The sequence below is a fragment of the Vanessa cardui genome, chromosome 16, assembly GCF_905220365.1.
Source record: "Vanessa cardui chromosome 16, ilVanCard2.1, whole genome shotgun sequence".
NCBI classification, from domain to species: Eukaryota; Metazoa; Arthropoda; class Insecta; order Lepidoptera; family Nymphalidae; genus Vanessa; species Vanessa cardui.
In genome coordinates this window covers 4697707-4718382 of record NC_061138.1, presented here as the reverse complement: position 1 = coordinate 4718382, position 20676 = coordinate 4697707, and the positions used below count along the sequence as shown (strand labels likewise).

Sequence of the window (20676 nt, the reverse complement as noted above, 5' to 3'; positions counted from 1 at the left end):
CACACGTTCATTCCACCAACCCGCATTGGAAAAGCGTGGTGGAATATGTTCCAAACTCTCTCCTTAATGGGAGAGGAGGCCTTATCTCAGCAGTTGGATGTTTATAGGCTGTTACTGTACTTTACTTTTTAAATTAAACTCTATCACCGGTTTGGAAAAGTAAATGCCCTGACCTGTGAGTCACTGGCTCCTTTTTTGATATAAATCATAAACTTGCTAATTGTGTAATAATCTTTCGCACACAAGCGTTCTTTAACTTTTATTTTTTTTAATTTCTCAGCAACCATTTTGAACGCTTTCTGAGATCCTGTTGTAGAACCATATATATTTCTGGCACTGCACTATTTGCTATACAGCCTCCTGCTTTGTTTCTCAAGATTGAAGAATTTCTTAATATATTTAGTATTATTACTTTCACTTATCCCGATCTGACCATTTTTCTACAAGATTGTTGTGTAACGGAAAAAATATGAACAGTGGATACTTTTCCTCAGATCTTGTGATGGTAGCAAACTGCCAAATCACATATTTTGACTCAGGTGTAGAGTTTGTGAATTTAAGCATTGAATAAGAACATGTAGAGTTGGAAGCATGACTCTTAAAGAGATTTTTTAACCGACTTCAAAAAAAGGAGGAGGTTCTCAATTCGTCGGGGCCTTTTTTTTTTTTTTTTTTTTTATGTATGTTACCGAATTACTCGAAGATGGCTAGGCCGATTTTGACAATTTTTTTTGTTTGAAAGGGCATGTTTTAGGTGGTCCCATTGTCAGGAAATGAGGATCTGATGATGGGATCCTGGAGAAATCGAGGGAATTCCTCAAATTTTATAGGCACACTTATAGTGATTTCGGTTTCATTCAAAGTGCCTAGGTCATATGCTCACGAAAAGTGACATTTGATGAAGTGGAACTGATGATGAAGACCACAACTGGTAATCAGAACCTATTAGTAAGTAACTATTTTACGGGTTTAGTTCTATTTCTTTAAGATAGTCGTCAAGCAATTGATGTTAGTAAACATGCCTATGATAAAGTCTAGCTGATGGTGGACTACCACGAGAACTCCTCAATGATTAACGGCATTGCATCGGGAAAAATGGTATTTTCTAATTGGCGATGAGACAGTTAACATTAGGCTATTGTAACTTAGGTTACGCTTAATTTGAGTTGCAATCCACATCGCATTGAAACGACGTTGAGTTATGTTTAGAGTCGACAGCCGAAATGTACTGAGTATAATAAAGTGAATGACAAACACTACCAATTGTAATTATAAATAACAAAACAACACTGAAAAGCAGTAAATAATTTTTTATAAATAAAAAAAAACCGCCTTCAAAAATGAACTAAAAAGAAAAAAATAATCTGTTACATCCATATCCAATTTAAGATTTTTTAATCACCTTTTGAAGGCGGTGCCAACAAAGTAAATAAATTCCTATATTGAAATCATTTAATTTGTATCGATAGTACCTAAGGTTTGTCTAATGGTGTAATCTATACAACAAAAAAAAGATTTAGTTTTTTTATGTATGTATTCTGTACCTATATTAGCAATGTTGGCACCGACTTTGAGAGGTGATTAAAAAATCGTAAATTGGATATGGATGTAACAGATTATTTTTTTCTTTTTAGTTCATTTTTGAAGGCGGTTTTTTTTTATTTATAAAAAATTATTTTATGGTATAGGTTGGCGGACGAGCATATGGGCCACCTGATGGTAAGTGGTCACCATCACCCATAGGCAATGACGCTGTTAGAAATATTAACTATTCCTTACATCGTCAATGTGCCACCAACCTTGGGAACTACTGGAAATGTTATGTCCCTTGTGCCTGTAGTTACACTGTCTCACTCACCCTTCATACCGGAACACAACAATACCGAGTACTGTCATTTGGCGGTAGAATAACCGATGAGTGGGTGGTAGCTACCCAGACGGGCTTGCACAAAGCCCTACCACCAAGTAAAGATCTGATAACTTTTTGACAGTGAGAGTCATATGGAGAGTTTTACATGAAAATGTTTTTGTTTCCATATTTATTCATGATATATGTAGGTCATAATATACATAACTATCGTTCGTATCGTATATAGTTCCAGATTTTGATTTCTCCGCTTCACTCTTTAAACGGTTCTGTAAGCGGCTCGGATAAGGACCCCTCGCCTCTTAAATTGGAGAAGGCTTGAAGCTTATTTCACTAGACGGCTCGAATAAGAAGATACACGTGTGACAGAATTTCATTCGAAACAGTTGATTATACATGTAAAAATATCGTATATTTTATTTAACCATTCTATCATATCACACATATTTGTCAAATTTAAAGATGAAATTGACAATAGAAATTGTTGTACAGTGTGCGTACTATAGATATTATATATTTCAAAAAAATATATGTACATCTGTATAAAAAACAAAGTCACTCTTCGTCGTCTGTGCTCTTTTATTATTTAATAGGAGATAGTTAAGAGTGAATGTATAATATATGCATATTATTAAATTGAACTCAGCTAGAAAAAAGATTGTTCTTCCGTTGGTTTTTCAATCCAAAAGTGGTATATATAGTTATACTAATACTCTATATTTTTATTTATTTTACTTCATATAAATCCATATAATTTCAACAAATAAACAATTGCGAAGTTTCTCATGATTATAAATTAATATAATGCATTCATGAATTCTATCACAAATAATATCTATTACAGAATTACTCAATTTAGTTATTAGTCTCTCTAACAAGTATCACTAAAAATATTTACGTTTGCATAGAATTTGAATGGACATGCATTTAGAATAGATTCGTTTAGTAGCCTAATTAGTACTTAAATTACCAATTGATGGAAATTAAAAATAATACGATGAATAATCATTTCTTTAAAATCCCATACTAAATGAATTTTGCTTTCTATACAGTTTTAGTTATTATATTTGGTCTGACTCAATATTAAATCTCTATTATTTACGTTAAAGTCATTGCTTATTATTTAAATTTCGTTTTATTAAATGTTTAATTGATTTTTTAATTTTAATTTTTCTGAATCAAGATTTTCTTAAGTAAATATAATTATTACCAATATAAACTTATAAACTTAGGTTCATAATTTATTAAGCAGACCTTAAAATGTAAAGTTGCTTATCATATTTTCCAATATAAATTCAGATTATTCTCTATTACCTCACTCTTATAACCCGATTTGGACTTAATACTCCGACTGCCCTGAGACTAGACATGGAGAAAGTGGTGCGGAGGAAGCTAGTCTACACATCGATAAAAGCATTTCAAGACAAGGACGACCTTCAGTAATGAAGCATACGAAAAAAAAGAAGATAACTCGATTAGTCAATAATTTAACACGATTGAAGACAGAAGTTTTACTTTTTGACAATTTTTTGTATAGAAAAATCCTTTTTTCCTGATGTACGGTTTCATTCCAGGATTTTGGCGTCTCATACGCTAGCTATTCGATAACAGAAGCAGTCGTTCGATTACAGGTATGAGAGCCATAGAATTTTTGATCACGTGGTTTGCGCCGAATTTCCAGTTAAGGATTTTTAAGTCGATTTATAACAATGCTTTTATCTTTGGGCGAATTTTACCAATTAACTCACTTTACTTGATTTATTTACCCAACGAAAACCATAAATACATATAAAACCTCCTTGTGCGTTAAGCCGTTAAAATCTCTTATCGTAGAACAAGATTTTAATGTCAAATTATACAGCTAATGAAAAACAACTTTATAAGGGTTATTGGGCCAAACTTACCTCGAAGTTATAACCTTTTTTTTTATATTTCCCCTTAATTCATGTTAAATTCACATAAGTTATGTTTAACCACCCTTTCAGACACTCGTATGCGTGCTAGTCGTTATTTTAGGCGTTTCCTAAGTCACTAAATATTAGAAAAACTGCCATTACATAAAACATTCACATTCTGTATTATGTAATTTATTACAAGTTTTATATCTGAGGTAGTTCACTGATTAGAACAGATGGATTTTAATCGCGATTTATGGTTTGGTGTTGTCACTGATTTTTTATTATTTACAAATGTAATTTCGCTGGCGGTTTTTCCGAACCGATACGACATGGGAACCTTGGGACCATGGGACCTTCAAGAAAAGAGGGTACTCCTTTCTTAAAGGACGGCAACGCACTTGCAAGCCCCCTGGTGTTGCAGATGTCTATGGGCGGTGGTTGTCACTTTCCATCAGGTGAGCCTCATGCTCGTTTGGCACCATTATCATTAAAAAAATTACCTTTTTATATTCAATTCAGCGCATTTCTCACGGTAATCAAGAGTGTGTAAGCAACTATTTGCACTATATTCTTTCAGTCTCGTAACCCTATTATTCGGAGCTGGCATTAGTTAGTCGAAGAGATTTCTGGGGTGTTAGTTCATACGAAGTTGTCCAATAGACTGTCAGCACTGCCAACATCTAAATATAAGACTGCACTGACATTGACGTTAGAGCTGAGATGGCCCAGTGGTTAGAACGCCTGCATCTTAACCGATGATTGCGGGTTCAAACCCAGGCAAGCACCACTATACATATGTGCTTAATTTGTGTTTATAATTCATCTTGTGCTCGGCGGTGAAAGAAAACATCGTGAGGTAACCTACATGTGTCTAATTTCATCGAAATTCTGCCACAAGTGCATGCATGCAAAACCGAAAATTGTCAAACATATGCAATGTATTTTAACTACCGAGGAAGCGATTGTTTTTATTTGGCTATACATCGCCAATACGCCAGCAATCTTGGTGGTAGGGCTTTGTGCGAGCCCACCTGGTCAGGTACCACTCACTCATCAGATATTTTATATAGACCGACGACCTCCTCCGAGTGGTGTGTACACCGGTTTTCATGGGTACGCCACTCTGAGGTCCCGGGTTCGATGTAGAATGTAGATATCCCGGCCGAGTCGATGTAGATTACCATTAGTGTTCTATGTTGTCTTGTGACTGGGTGTTTGTGGTACCGTCGTTACTTCTGATTTCCATAACACATGTGCTCCAGCTACTTACATTGGGATCAGAGTAATGTATGTGATGCTGTCTCATATTTATTTATTTATTATTATTTTACCGCTAAACAACAGTACGCAGTATTGTTGTGTTCCGGTTTGAAGGGTAAGAGCCAGTGTAGCTACAGGCACAAGGGACATAGCATTTTAGTTCCTAAGGTTGGAGGTGCATTGACGATGTAAGGAATATTTAATATTTTTTACAGCGTCATTGTCTATGGGTGATGGTGACCACTTATCATCAGGTGGTCAATATGCTCGTCCGCAAACCTATTCCATAAAAAAAAAACAATCCTGGGACTAAGACGTCTTTTGTGCCTTACTTGCTAGTAGTAACCCTGTGTTCTCATCCTTTGAATAAAAAGCCATAATACTGGGTAATTCTATTTGACGGTAAAATATAAGGTCTAATAAGTGGGTGTTACCTACTTTGCAAAGCCGTTTCAAAATAATATACAGGATATTGTAGATGAAAGTTTTAAATGATTTGTGAACTAACTATCTTGGTTACAATAGATTGATAGATATATAATTATATAGAATATACCAACCTGCATTGGAACAGCGTGGTGTTCCAAAACCCTTAATGGAATCTCCTTAATGGAAGAGGAGGCCCTATCCCAGCAGTGGGAAATTTACAGGCTGTTACTTTACTAGTACTTTACTATATAGCATTTGAACCAAGAAAAACTACCACAAATATATATATTACAGATAGCTCATAATTAAAATCGCCATATCTGTTTTGATAATTTTATTTCAGAACTTAATTCTTGAAAAAATTAAGACGATCCTCTGATTCGAAAGAATCTTGAACGTAAAATAAATTGAGATCTAAAATACCAATTTTTATGATAAAAGTGACCACAGATGGTTTACTCCGCTTTCTTTAATAAAAATATTTAAGATTTCAGATTACGATTTTTAGAAGAAAAATCAAATTTATCCCGTAAAGGATCACCGTAATAGCACGGACCCTAATTGAATAACTTTTGAATAAAAATCATGTTACTGAATTTTATATGAAGTCTCCTTCGTGAGATTTATTCCGGTTTTATTTAAAATGTATATAATACTAACTACTAATCACGACGTTTCTTACGTAGAGTCTTTATATTTTTTAGGATTTCAACCTAACGTAATAACCAATTACTGTATAAAAACATACAGTACAACAATTACGGGATATTGAAACTAAGAGTCATATTATATATATTGGAGCTGTCGAATATAAACAATATCATATTGGGTCTTACAAAATGACAATAAAATAACAATTAGGTCTTTAATAATGTTTACATGCTATATAGATTTTTTTGACACAGTATACTTCTATTCTAGAATAGTCTCGAATAAGTTAGTACGACAATAAAATCCTTTGACATCGTTACATTTTGTTTGCTTTTCGACATTAATATATCAATATATGTACCTATATATGTGAAAAAACTAAACAAAAATCTCGCAAGATATTACGAATATATTTATAGATCAGAACTGTTACGGAGAGAAAAACGAACACTCTCTCAAGAATTTAGTATATATAGAGTACACATACGGAAAATCACAAAATCATAAAAGATTCATGGCTCATATCAACATATGGTGATTCAAACGTAACATATTGTTATCTGTTCGAAATAAACGTAATTTTCCTTCAAGAAATTCGTATGAATGTAAATGTGTGACGTAATACAGAAGGTACTGTATTTTGATCAAATTGTATAAAAGACACCTGAAATGATTAATATTACAAGTTTTATAAGTGTAATGATTTAAAGATGATTTTATAGATGATAAAAAAGCGTGGAATTAATACCTGTTGACTTCCAAGCAGGATATATTAATTTAAATAATTGTATTTAACTAACTTGACTTTGTAACTAATGATTTTCTTGCCAGTATTCTCGGTAGAATCTACTTTTCGGACCGGTGGTAGCTTCACTTAATTGTAAAATGACGATTCAAAAGTGCTCGTAAAAGCCTTCTTGAATAAAGTTTATTTTGATATTGATTTTGGTAATTTGTCATCGAGCTTTTCTATAATGAAGACAGCGGGTGTGTAGAATTACAAAGTTTACTGGTTTTGTTTTTTTTTTTTAAATAAATTAATAAATATTGGACAATATAACTTACATTACTCTGGTCCTAATGTATGTAGCTAAAGTACTTGTATTGTGGTTAAGAAGTAACGGCAGTACTACAAACATCCAGACATAGAAAACTACTAAAATATTTCTACATCGAATCGGCCGGGGCCCCGGGACCTTAGAGTATTCTACCACGAAGGTTTCATAAGTCTTTTACATTACGCGGCGTATTTCCTCATTTATAATCTGTCAAAAAAGTAAAGTAAAAGCCGGTAATTGTTCCTCTACTGGACTTTGTCGTGATCTCCTTTTAAGAAGAATGTCTTCGAACTCGTCTATTGTAGTTGTTTTTATTTATAACTAGCAAGCCGCCCCACTTCGCACGGATGCTACGCTGATACTAAATATACTACAGAATTTGTTTATTTACGACATCATATTAGAGACTTCCAAAATTATCAGTGTTTCTTAACTGTATTTTCCATGTATTATACACAAAAACCATCCTCTTGAATCATTCTATCCATTAAAAAAACCGCATCAAAATCAGTTGCGTAATTTTAAAGATCTATGCATACATAGAGACGCACAGTGGTAAGCGTTTTATTATACTATACAATGATAATCTTGATTCATAATTACACTTTTAAAAAAAATGTATGACGTGTGATTTTATTTTTTCAAGTCCAATTAAAATTCGGACGAGACTCCGCTCCTGTGCCTCCAATTATGCGAGTAACAATGGATTTTTAATCGATTTTCAAATAACAAATATAGCCGTGTCACGATTTTTGATAACCGCTCTCATTTTATACATATCGACTATAACGAACAAGCTCGAGTAATAAAGGGAGGTTAATAATTAAACCACAAATATCGTAATTTTTTGTAAATATTTTTGCTTAATCGTATCGTGTGATATTGGTATCAATGGCTAATTTAACCATTCACCTATTTTCTAATCCGTCTTCCTATTGTAAATTTAAAATCATCACTAACATTCAGACTATAGGATTCTTCTGAGATTTTTTGACAAAAATACTGAGTCCATTTACAGATGCGAACCCAAGTTTCTTTGATTCACAACCTTATAATCTACCAGTATAATAAAAGGCAAAAACTCCGTACTAAAAACGCTTGTTTTGTTACCATACCAAACATTAACTTTTTGGTACATGAACCTTGGAAATTACTCATGTTAACTAACGTAGTACTACGTAGGTATATTGTATACAAGAAATTTGTCTTGCAATACTCGTATGGCTTTCTAAGTATAAGAATAATAATAAATAAATAATAAATGTGAGACAAGATCAATCATTACTCTGATCCCAATTAAAGTAGCTTAAGCACTTGTTATGGAAAATCATAAGTAACGACGGTACCACAAACCTACCTATATATACCCAAGACGACAGACAGAAAACTAATGATAATCTACATCGAATCAGCCGGGAATCGAAGCCGGGTAATCGGACTGGCGTACCCATGAAAACCGGTGTACACATCACTCGACCACGGAGGTCAATGAAATAGAATAGAATACAAATAACATTGGTATTTTTAACAACATATTATAGAAACATTACGTAACAACCTATTTGACGTATCCCAAAAAAATTGCCGGTAATGTTCAGTTACGGAATAGGCTTAAATATATGATTTACCTCAACTCAACGCCAAATGAACCCGTATCAAAAACATGTCAAAGAATATTCCAGAAGTTTCGTGTTCGTATTTTCATTCGACGTTAGGGAAGAAAGAACGTATTATATTTTTGTAACGATCTTAACATTGAATAAAAATATTATAAATACATAACATAAATATGTATAAAAATAGACGTTGATATAATATAGGTTACCTACTGGAACTTACAGCATAACTCTAAATAAATTTTTCTAACCTAGTAGGTATAGGAAAGTTTTTTAAATATTTTTACTTCTTATACATATTTTAGTTGCTTTTTCCGACATTTTTAATAATTATTCTTCTATTTTAACTTGTTATAAGAAAAACCAGAATAAATTATATACCCAAACCTTCCTTACGAATGCCTCTGTATATTATCTAAAACTTACTTACTTGTAGAGTTTATCGCGTATACATACAGACAGTCAGACGCGGTCGGGGGACTTTGTTTTATAAAATATAGTAATAGTACAAAGTAAATTTATATGGCTGATTTAAAATAGTTTTTCTAAGCATTAAAACAGTATCAAGGCTATAATAAAAGAACGAACGACGTATGTAACAAAGCTGGTGACAGGACACGTCGGAATAGGAAAAAGTTAACAGCGAAACTTGGACGATACAGGAAACGCTTACGAGACATACGTTAGTCTGTCTAGAACACGAACTTTTATAAATTTCCATGATACAGTTGAACTAAGGAACCTAATGAATTAATCACGTTTGAAATTTAACTTTAGATATTTAATATCAATTCAATTTTAATTTTCGAAAATAATTTGTTTCATAGATGCAGAAAATAAAATAAATATTAGTCATAATGAATTTATGAAATAATTGTCATGTTAATATAGATAAAAAATGACTAAATACTAAATAAAGATTAAAATTCCAATACGCCAACAGCCTTGGAAGCAATTGCTATGTACCTTATACCTGTAGTTACCCTGGCTCACTCACCTTTCAAACAAATACACAATACTAAACTTACATTTGAAAAAATTAAAAATGTTATAAGAATGCCGTTTCGCGAAATAATATGAATATCACGAAATGCTAAATATTAATATATAATAATGATGAGTAAATATTTCACATGGTTTTAAAGGTATAATGCAATCTAAATTCTAGATTGAATACCATATAAGTCAAACTAATGTGTCAAAGGAAATTAAAGTTGTAAGTCAGCAGCACTACTTTGTGAGAAGTTAGTTCCCATCCACTCGTGTAATGTTGAAAGCCGACTTACTGTGATACCCTCATTTGATACGTGTATCCTTGGTATGCTATAATTATAATTATACCGAATTTCATTTACGAATTTCTGACATTTGTTCACAATTGTACTACAAGGTGAAATTCATAATCTATTATGAAATAAAATTCTAAGGTATAATCTTATGTAATAATTTATTAATATAAGAATTAATAACATTAAGTGCATAAGTATACACGAATATGAATTAAAATCAAAATATATTTTATTCAAGTGGGCTTTTACAAGCACTTTTGAATCGTCATTTAACAATTAAGTGAAGCTACCACCGGTTCGGAAAGTAGATTCTATCGAGAAGAACCGGCAAGAAACTCAGTAGTTACACTTTTTCAACATTTAAAAAAAAATACAGTCATGTTAGTTAATACAATTATTTAAATTAATATAAAGATTTAATAATAGTTACTGTATAAATCTTGACCGCGTGGTATGGTGGCAAGAATGCAAGCAGCATTAGCCTGTTAAATAATAATTATTATTTATTAAATAGATTAAATGAGCTTCAGCTTATAATATTCACATTTGACCTGCTTACTTTATTCGCCCAGTAATCCTTATAAATATGTTACGGATATATTCGAAACAGTCACGTGACTTAATTGGTCTTGATAACAATAGAACCTTTGCCTTTTTGGAATATAATATACCAAAATGTTTTTATAGTTTAAAATTATGAAACATTTCTATGAAATAACTAGCATTACTCAACTAATGTTAACTAATTAAACAAGTACAGAGGAATTTGAGCATTTAATTATTGAAACAATTCCACGCTTAAAATCCTAGAAGTACATTTAAATTGTCATTTTACATGTCTATTAAGTCGATTAAACTATAAAGTTACTTTCAGTTAGAACTTACTCTAGTTTGAGTTTAGAATTAAACGCTCTAAATTTTTACGTAACACAGTCATTTATATACTAATGACGGAACACCATACAAACTTTCACTCCTTTAGGGGTAGAGTATCCAAAAACGCTGAAATAGGTATCGATTTATTTTTAATCAGTATCGCAAAAATAAAATTTCGTATTTCTAACTTATAAAATGACAAACTTCCATACAAACTATTAACCCCTATCTCACCCCTTTAGGGGTAGAATTAGGGGTAGAATTTCCAAAATTCCTTTCTTAGTGGGTATCTACTTAATAAATTAATTCTACTAACCAAATTTCAAATCCCTTACTTTATTGGACTTGTTATTTTATATATGTATATATATACGTATAGATTTTATGGGTTTGAAAACGTAAAATTACATTTTAATATGAATATCTGAAATTAATAAATTACGAACTTATCCTTTGTGAAAGATTGGATTGTTATATATAGAAAACAAATAATAAATTTAAAATGAAAAAGTTTTTTTGCCTAGCAATTTTATAAATTATACTTCTTTGTATTACTATAGATATTATAATGAAACATAATAATGATTAAGTAATTATTTATATATTCAAAAGTGTATCGAGCTAACAAACCCATCGTTCCCACTTAGTTATCCTGGCTTTAAGGCGATAATTATATTATTATACGTTGCACGCCATTCTTTAGTCACGACAGCTGATGTAATTATTGCGATGCTCATCGTTAGATTAAACGAAAGTAAGTTGTAGATATATTTTGAATTCAATTTCTTTATTAAGAGTTAGTTTAAACGCTAAGTCATATCACCATCATTATTAAATAGTATAAAACAAAGTCGCTTATCGCATACAAATACGCAACGGTTTGTGATGCGATTTATTTTAATAGATAGAGTGATTCAAGAGGAAGGTTTTTGTATATAACACATGGTTTTGAATACAAAGATATAGTAAAGAGACACTGATTTATATTTTATAAGTATCTAATGTATAGTCGTAATTAAATTAAACACATCTTTTGTAGTATGTCTCTTATAAGTATTTTACCCATGCGAAGCCGGGGCGGGTCGATAGTTAAAAAAAAAACAAGAAATAATACAAAGTATTAACGTACTGAATGGTATATGGATCCGAAACCACGTAACTCAAACTTGCATGTGTCCGATTTATGTTAACTATACATTAGAATTGTTACATAATAATGATGAGTCAATGATGTATTTTCCAAAAAATATATAAAAATCTAACTTATATTTTATTAAATAGTTGTCAAACGCGCTAGCTCACTTGATGGAAAGTGATTACCACCGCCCATAGACATCTCGAACAGATGAGTTTTCTCCGCATTTCAATTGGTTTTATTGCCTTCATTTGTTTTCAATATATTTTCGCTTGACATACTCATAAGTGTCTAATCATACTTTATCTTAGTATCGGTGACAATAGAGTTGATAAAAACGTATTATTTTACTATTTTCAGCATATGATATACTTATAGTTTATATGATTATATTGATGACAAAAAGCGTTTAGTAACTATTCAGTAATTATTATAAGGCATAAAAGAACAACTATTAACTGGTTTTTCAAATATTTTCTGGTTCATATTGTAGAAATAGAGGTTTAAATTCAAATTATAAAATGACCATTTAACAGTTCTCGAAGTGTTTACTTGAAATAATTAGGATTTCATTCGATTTAATAAACTCCGATTAAGTCAATCTGTTAAGAATTGGCTTAGAATTTCAATTACTTGGTGAAATTATACTTTGTATGATATCGTTGTAAAATATGATTATTTATTAACTATTATTATCGACGTAAAAAGTTTGAATTGATTTTGAATTAAGAATGGATTTAATTGAATGAACTCTCTTGAATTAATAAATTAGGGCCAGCTATAAATTGAAATATTTCTGCTTAAGGGTAGATATCTAAGATATACTCTAGACTACTCTAGACTAGACTCTATGTACACGCTGTCAGTACATAATTGACATCAATAATACAAATAAGTAATAATTTGATATTACTCTAATCATAAAAAAAGTCAATAGAGCGGACAATAAATTATTATTATTTCCATCAACTACCTAGATACTATCACAAAATAGGTCAAGACATCAGAACGAAGTCAAGAATAAACATGGCTCCACCAAGAATTCTTAAAGTGTAAAGGAATATTCACTTATTTTGAATGTATGTATTTTCGTATAGATGTTGAATTACCATTGAAAAGCTTACGTGAGTAATGAGATAAGATCAAAGCTCCTTTTGAATCATGATTCTCTCGACACCGAGCTCAAATTTTTAACTCGACTGTTAAATTTACCGTGTAAGTATTAGGTAACGCCTGGCTCTTTGTGTGCATGAATGACTCCTTGCTTTTTTTACTATGTTTAATAGAAATAAATTAATTTAAAGAATCAATAGAATTATTAAACTACAAAATAAATGTATAAGATTTATTTTTGTATTTTATTTTGTGATACAAGTAGGTGGATAGTGGTAGTTGGGCAAATGAGCAACTTGATGGTAGGTGGTTACCAATTACCATATTTGGCACTTTAAGAATATCACCTATGTGCAAACAACCTAAGTAACTAAGATGGCACTTCCCATGTGTCTGTAGTTACACTGACTCTCTGCCTCATACAACACCCGGAATACAACAAATACTAATTATTCTATGTGGTGGTAGAATACTTCACCTATTCATCCATCTTGGCTTTAATTAAGCCTTTCTAGATAGGCACTAATCACACTTAACATGTTTTAGTATTTGGGGAATGGGTAAGCCAGTGTAACAGAGCTAATGTTCAATAATGGTCTACTATTTAATTAGGTTGCCTATCTGTCAGTCCGTATATCAATATAATTTTTTATGATTAATTTAATATTATATAAGAAAATGATTAATTATATACCATTGTACTATTTTTATACAAAAAGCTTCATATTTAATTTTAAATGAAGATTCTATTTTATTTGTATTTCATTATATTGAGATGGAGTCAAATATTCGATTAAAAACGAAGAAAGATATCGACACTCGTTTGATTCTAATAAAACTAAAATAAAATTCGTAATATTGCTGAGGCAATGTAACAATAAAGGCTGAATAGTAATATTATATCTGATATAAATATATAGATATGTATTTATTAATATCGCTAATATGAGAATAGATGATGATCTAAGTGAGGTCGAGGCGAAAATAGATAAGTCGCGAGTCCGTATACTTTATTTCTATTCCATCTAACATCGATAGAATAGAAAGATAACATGAATTTCTTTTAACATAGAAGAGAGTACTCGTCTCGAAAAATAGAAAGATATGACGCTGATGAAAATAGCGTAAGTCAAAAAAATATTCAGCTTTGATTAATAGAAAAATATCTCTCCAATTGCATCTGCTTATAATTATATTAATGTGTGTGTCCTTGCTCAAATAAAGAATTATTTCACGCACACATCCATAAAACATTGTCGTGTAATTTCGACGAAATAAAGATGTCAGATACTTTTTATGAACTAAATATATGACAGGAGTCAAACTGGCCCTAGTATTATGTATTCAGTATATTAATCATTTTGTCATTTGCGTTATTAATACGTATTAAAATAACACTTTGTTCACGTTTTCTTATAAAAAGAAACAAATATTGAACCCAATCTTAATAAAGGTAATACTAAAAAAACACAATAAAATAAAGTAATTCCCATTTTGAAACAATTGTGAAACGAATCTTTTGTTAACTTAAGTAATAGCAAAAGTTTTAATTGTTGCTCGCAGTTGTTTGTTTTTATCACGAACATTTTTAAAGTAAATTTGAATGGTACGAATTCTTTTTGATAGCTACTCTTTTTTTCTTATCAAATTTTTAATTATTGTTTCTGAAGTTAGTTCTGTAACGTTTAATTTTTTTTTAATATTTAATTATTGTTTTTAAAATAGGTCCTATAACGTTCAAAAATATATTATTATTAACGTGATTAGTTATAAGTATAGAACAAGGCATTTGATTAAACCTTGAAAGCAAATTAATTCATTGGTATCCTTTGGTAATTGCCAGACTCGCATAAATTATTTGCCCAAATTTATTCATAGTAAAATAAAAAAGATAGACATTTCGGCGTTAACAGCTAACTAGAAACGTTCTGGGTAAAATCGACTGACGTTATCTTAACACACCATTAGACCGAAACGCTTAACGTACCGTAGAATAAAACGAAATAAAATTGTGGGTACTGTTTCCTAACCATTTACGGCGCACTTTTTTACGTCCGCATTACAGTTTACCTGTGCTATTATCCTCGCTATAACGTCCTTTTTTGTTTAAAAAATAATAATTAATATAATTCACTGCAATTATTATAACACTACACAATCACTGGGTACATTTTATTTTTTTTCATTAAGTAACGAGTTTTACGAGTCACTGTGGGACAGCTACGAGATCTCGTAGCGCGTAGCGTACGTCTATCTCGCTACGATGCCGCGGTGGTACTGCCTACGGTGAGCTACAATCCGGCGCTACTCTTTAGTTTAGATTTCTCGTAGCACAGATTTCACAATCAATAGACTTACGAATTTTGAGTATATGATTACATTAATATTATAACATAACTTGTTCATGTTTCGTTGAGATATCGAAAATTGTTTTGGCTTTAATTAATACTTTACGATCAAAATACAATTGACACAATTAACTACACTTGCTTCGAGTAAATCTTATACAATATATATTTTTTAATTTGCAATAATAATAACTTTTATCTGATTTTGCTCCGTTACCTTTCGTGTTACTTATATCCGTAATTGTGTTAATTGCTTTTTAGACTCCTATATAAATATTATATTATTTTCCGTATTTATAAGACAACGTAGATTAGATACATTATTGAAAGAAAATAGCTATTACCAATACAATATGGTATTGGTTTTGATTTATGGAATATAAAAATTGTAATATGTTTCATTATTGAATTCAATTAAATCTCGTGGATTATAACAAATTTAAACCATACTTATAACTTGATTATACTCTATAGTTAACAGGTTATTGTAACATAGATTTCCTTGGTGGTAGGGCTTTATGCAAGCTCGCCTGGGTAGGTACCACCCATTCATCAGATATTCTACCACTAAACAACAGTTCTGTTCCGGTTTGAAGGGTGAGTACAGGCACAAGGGACATAGCATATTGGTTCCCAAGGTTGGTGGCCCATTGACGATGTAAAGAATAGTTAATATTTCTTACAGCGTCATTGTCTATGGGTGTTTGTGACCACTTATCATCAGGTGGCCCACATGCGCGTCCGCCAACCTATTACATAAAAAAATTGTAATTGTATTAGTATGCTTTTAATCTTCATAGTAATGTTCCGAAACAGGACATATATTTATTCATATATTTTATCATAATAAACTGTTTATTAATGTTTTCATTTGATGACTCACTCCTTGTTATTCATTTTAAACTTTTTGCAAGGTGTAAGTGAAATAGGTCTTTAGTCAGTATTTTAAAATTTTAGCTTCATTAAAGGCGGAAACGTGAGCGGAAAATTGTAGAATGCTCGTATTTGCATTCATCATAACGAGCCCTTTTCCTTGTTATGGTTATTCGATATGCCTGTTTTGTTTGTAAATTGACAACGCACTTTAGCAAGATAGCAAACGCTTGTTCAGATTTCTTATGATACAATTATCACTTTTAATATCAGCATCATAAATACAATATCAAATTGGACTTTTTAGCTTCTTCTTCTTAACCGTTTTATATGAATTTGCTTTTAATTTTGATGGTAGCATTTGTGCAAGCAAGTACCACCCAGTTTTCCAACCGCCAAGCGCAAAACTTAGTATTGATGTTTTTCGGCTTAATAGATGAGTGAGCTAGTATAAAAACTTAAATATTTAGGTTACAGGCCCAATGGTAATGTAAGGTAATGATAAAAATAATAATATACAATCATTTGTGCCATTTCGTTCACTTAATAACACGCGTATCCACCTAGTAAGGATATAAAACATACTACTTATAATTATTTACAAAATATGTCATTCAATCTTCTTTTCAATCGAGAAAATAATTTTAATGGTCCCGTGATTTTCAGATTTCAGAGGGTTGATTTATTTTTGTTTGATTTATTTCCGATGAAAGTAAGATCCTTAAAAATTGTATTATTAGTGTAGATTTTAGAGAAAATTATTATAAAATGTGTTGTGTTTTTTTCCTTAACATTGAAGTTAAGCTATCAATTAATTAATAAGTATATCAATAAAATAAGTACGTAAATACTTTTATTTCGTAATGTAAAAATATTTCTTGAAAAATATCTCAAAAACATCCTCAGACATATAAAAGCTGTATTTTATTAAAATAACTATTCATTTGTTTTTTATTTCTAAATTTTTACGAAAAGAGAAAAAATATGTTGAATTTCAAGTTTTATTTTTATCAAGCACTTAGAACATCGCACTCAGCTATTGATCGGTTCACATAGTCAGCCATATTTATTTTTGTTACCTTCATCTTATGGTAAATCCTAAAAGGTTTTCAGATGCATTTCAACCACTTTGTCACTCTAAATGATTTTTTCAATTTATTATAATTATTATATATTAATAATAAAATCCTGACCATCACGTTTAACATTTTTTTTAAACTGGATTGAAGAAATACGGCGAATGACCAACGGTGTTTACGCACTTTTCGAGGCACGGAAGTGTAACACTGAACTTGCTGAAAAGCTTTCAGACTTCTCAGAATTTTTTAACAGGAAAATCGAGTGAAACGCCTACTAGCCTACCGGATACCTGGTCTAGGCTGGAAAAAAGATTGGTTAAATAATATATTACTTATAAGTATGACTTTATTCCCACTTTGTTATTTTAAGCACAAGCTACCTAGAATAGATCGCTGTGCGTAATAAGGCCACTTTTGCATGGTTGATAAAATTGCAAAGATATAAATGTTTCCATTGAAAAAAAATCATGATAGATTTCATCCAATGGTGATCCACTGCAGGATATAGTGCCTTTTCAGTCTCCTACAATAGTCTCTATTTAGTAGAGCTCTTTAAATATTAAATAAATAGTACAGATAAGAAAAAAACGTAAGTGATAGAAAAGTTTAATGTAAATTGAACCGTATTTTCATTATAATTTGGAAACATGTCACAAAGATCACCTGTATGACTTCATAATGTATATACCACCACCACCACGAAAAGTACCACGAAAAGTATTATTACCCGAGAATTATAAGTGTAGAGTCGAAACAGTGCAAACTCTACGCAAAGACAGGCAATTTCTCCCAAAACCAATTTCTTTAGCAAGGTCACAGTTAGACGGAAATGAAATAATTTCCTAATAAATTAAATTCATTCGCCATTCGTCACTCCCACTTATACTTCCGTTGTGCAGAATACCAAAATGGCCGACATTTCAAAAACAATTAGCTGACAGACAATTGAATGTGAATCAAATACGAAACTCGTTTCGAATTTCCTTTATCGTTCGTACTTGTATGTATTTTCCGATGGAACTAAACATAAATGAACTTTATTTTTATTTTTAGCTATTATAAAGACCATGGTTGCAAGTCATTGCAACATAATTTGCAACATGATTTCGGATTATCGTGATTTTCGAATTTAATGACACGTATTCGCTGCAACTATTCAACGAACAAATACCTAGTATGTATAACTGAAGTTTACATAGTCCAGGGTTCTACGCTGGGGCCGTGATGGTATTAATGCAATTTATTTGTTAGTATCATAATAATATCATACCTCGGATAAATTCCGATTTATGATATTATTATATCTTTACAAACTGTCCGGCTATTCTGTAATAAGAAACTCGTATCTCACAAAGCTTAAGATGTCAGTAACTTAAATGTGAAATTGACCATTAAGTTTATTAGATATGCGTACCAAAACGGCATGTCACTTTAAGTCACATTTCATAAGTGAAATACGAAGTTATTTTTTTAGAAATTTACTGCTGTTTGGCCTTTGTCTGACTGACATCTGGTCGTGTCGAATTTCTGATGTATTGCATTAAACATATGCATTCATATGTTTAACTAGGAATAGAGATAGAACCAGTGCACATGAATGGAACTTTTGAACACATAACTTTTCAGAAATGTAATCCGCGGCCCTGTGGCTAATTTAGTATCAATATATATACATAAATGAAATATAAATGTTAAGTAGAAATGTTTTTCAACAATGTAACGCATGGCCCTGTGGCGCAATGGATAACGCGTCTGACTACGGATCAGAAGATTCCAGGTTCGAATCCTGGCAGGGTCGTGGCCTAACTTCTTTTACCATGAATTTATTTAATTACTTTAAGCATCTTATTACAAAGATAAATGATTCAAATATTTTCAACCAAAAGAATTCAATTAAACAAAAAATTATCACACATTTTTTTTTATTGTGTAAACGCAAAAAAATTATACTATATTTTATTTTAATCATGTTATGTAAGAAAATAACATTTTGCTACTTTAATCCACTTAAATTATCTAGAATATCGAGACATAATATTACTGTTGTCTGGACTGCACTAGAGAACATTATATTATGTTATTTTATATTTTTCAGCGCACACGGCCCTGTGGCGCAACGGATAACGCGTCTGACTACGGATCAGAAGATTCCAGGTTCGAATCCTGGCAGGGTCGCTTATATTTTTAACATTGAAAACTGTTAAATTTGGTGTCATTAAAGCAATATATAATATACATATACCAATATGTTGTCATTTTTTTTTGTTCAAGTGGCTTGTTTGTTCGACTGCAATTCATGAAGTTTTGGATTCAATCCCAGGCGCTAATGGATTTTTTTTTTGACAAATTGTCGTGTAACTTAGATGAGCCGGAAAGGCCGTTGCCGTAGTCATTATGCAGAGCCTATTAACACTTCTATCTTATCGGGTTTCATTCCACCACACTTTGACTGTGACGGAATACTACTACTAGATGACTCCCGTGTTTTCGCAAACATTCATCGACTTGTATTAATTGGATAATCTCCTCTCTGTTATTAACAACTGTAATAGCTGAAATTAGTTATGAAAATGCTTCATTTGATGCACTGGTTTAAAAAAAGAACGGTTCAATTGAAAACCATAATAATATGATTCGAACATTAAATAATTTATTCAATTATTTATTGAATATGGATTATAGTGTTCTCAAATTTATGAAATTCGTATATATATATTCATTACACTGAAAGTACCAGGGCTAATGAATTGGGTTAGATTTACCTTAAATATCAATTCATAATCCACACCTTTTTAATGTATAGTAAATTTTAGATGATGGGACTCGATAGAACATTATCAACAAGGCCCTGTGGCGCAATGGATAACGCGTCTGACTACGGATCAGAAGATTCCAGGTTCGAATCCTGGCAGGGTCGTATACAAGTTTTTTTTAATAACTCAATGAAAAATACATTTACTAAAATAAACCTTAAATATTTTTATATACTTTATTATTGTATAATATAATTATTTCATCTTCCTAAGTAATTTGTGTAGGTATCCTTCAGTTATACATAGGGCTTTCTTAAGTTGCACAGTTTTGGTGTCGCTGCTTTCCTTAGATAGTCGGCCCATGTCGCTGAAATCCTACTACGATGCTTTTGTCTACCGAACTGAAGTTCACGCCAGTCGTCTGCTTAAAA

At 31.4% G+C, this 20676-nt stretch overlaps 1 protein-coding gene and 3 non-coding genes across 7 annotated transcripts in view; 3 read left to right on the top strand and 1 right to left on the bottom strand.

Annotated features, from left to right (window-relative positions):
* The window catches only part of LOC124536526 (collagen alpha-1(XVIII) chain), a 71959-nt gene extending 56508 nt beyond the window's left edge, over positions 1-15451 (bottom strand). For all 4 annotated transcript variants that reach the window (XM_047113082.1, XM_047113085.1, XM_047113083.1 and 1 more), the window contains exon 1: positions 15263-15451. The gene's annotated coding sequence lies outside the window, so the exon portion shown is untranslated. The remainder of the gene's footprint in view (positions 1-15262) is intronic.
* Positions 15452-19217: 3766 nt separating this feature from the next.
* Trnar-acg lies at positions 19218-19290 on the top strand. The gene has a single exon. It is a non-coding gene; the product is annotated as a tRNA-Arg (tRNA).
* A 304-nt stretch (positions 19291-19594) lies between these two features.
* On the top strand, positions 19595-19667 carry Trnar-acg. Its single transcript has one exon. It is a non-coding gene; the product is annotated as a tRNA-Arg (tRNA).
* A 669-nt stretch (positions 19668-20336) lies between these two features.
* Trnar-acg lies at positions 20337-20409 on the top strand. Its single transcript has one exon. It is a non-coding gene; the product is annotated as a tRNA-Arg (tRNA).
* The last annotated feature ends 267 nt before the right edge of the window (positions 20410-20676 follow it).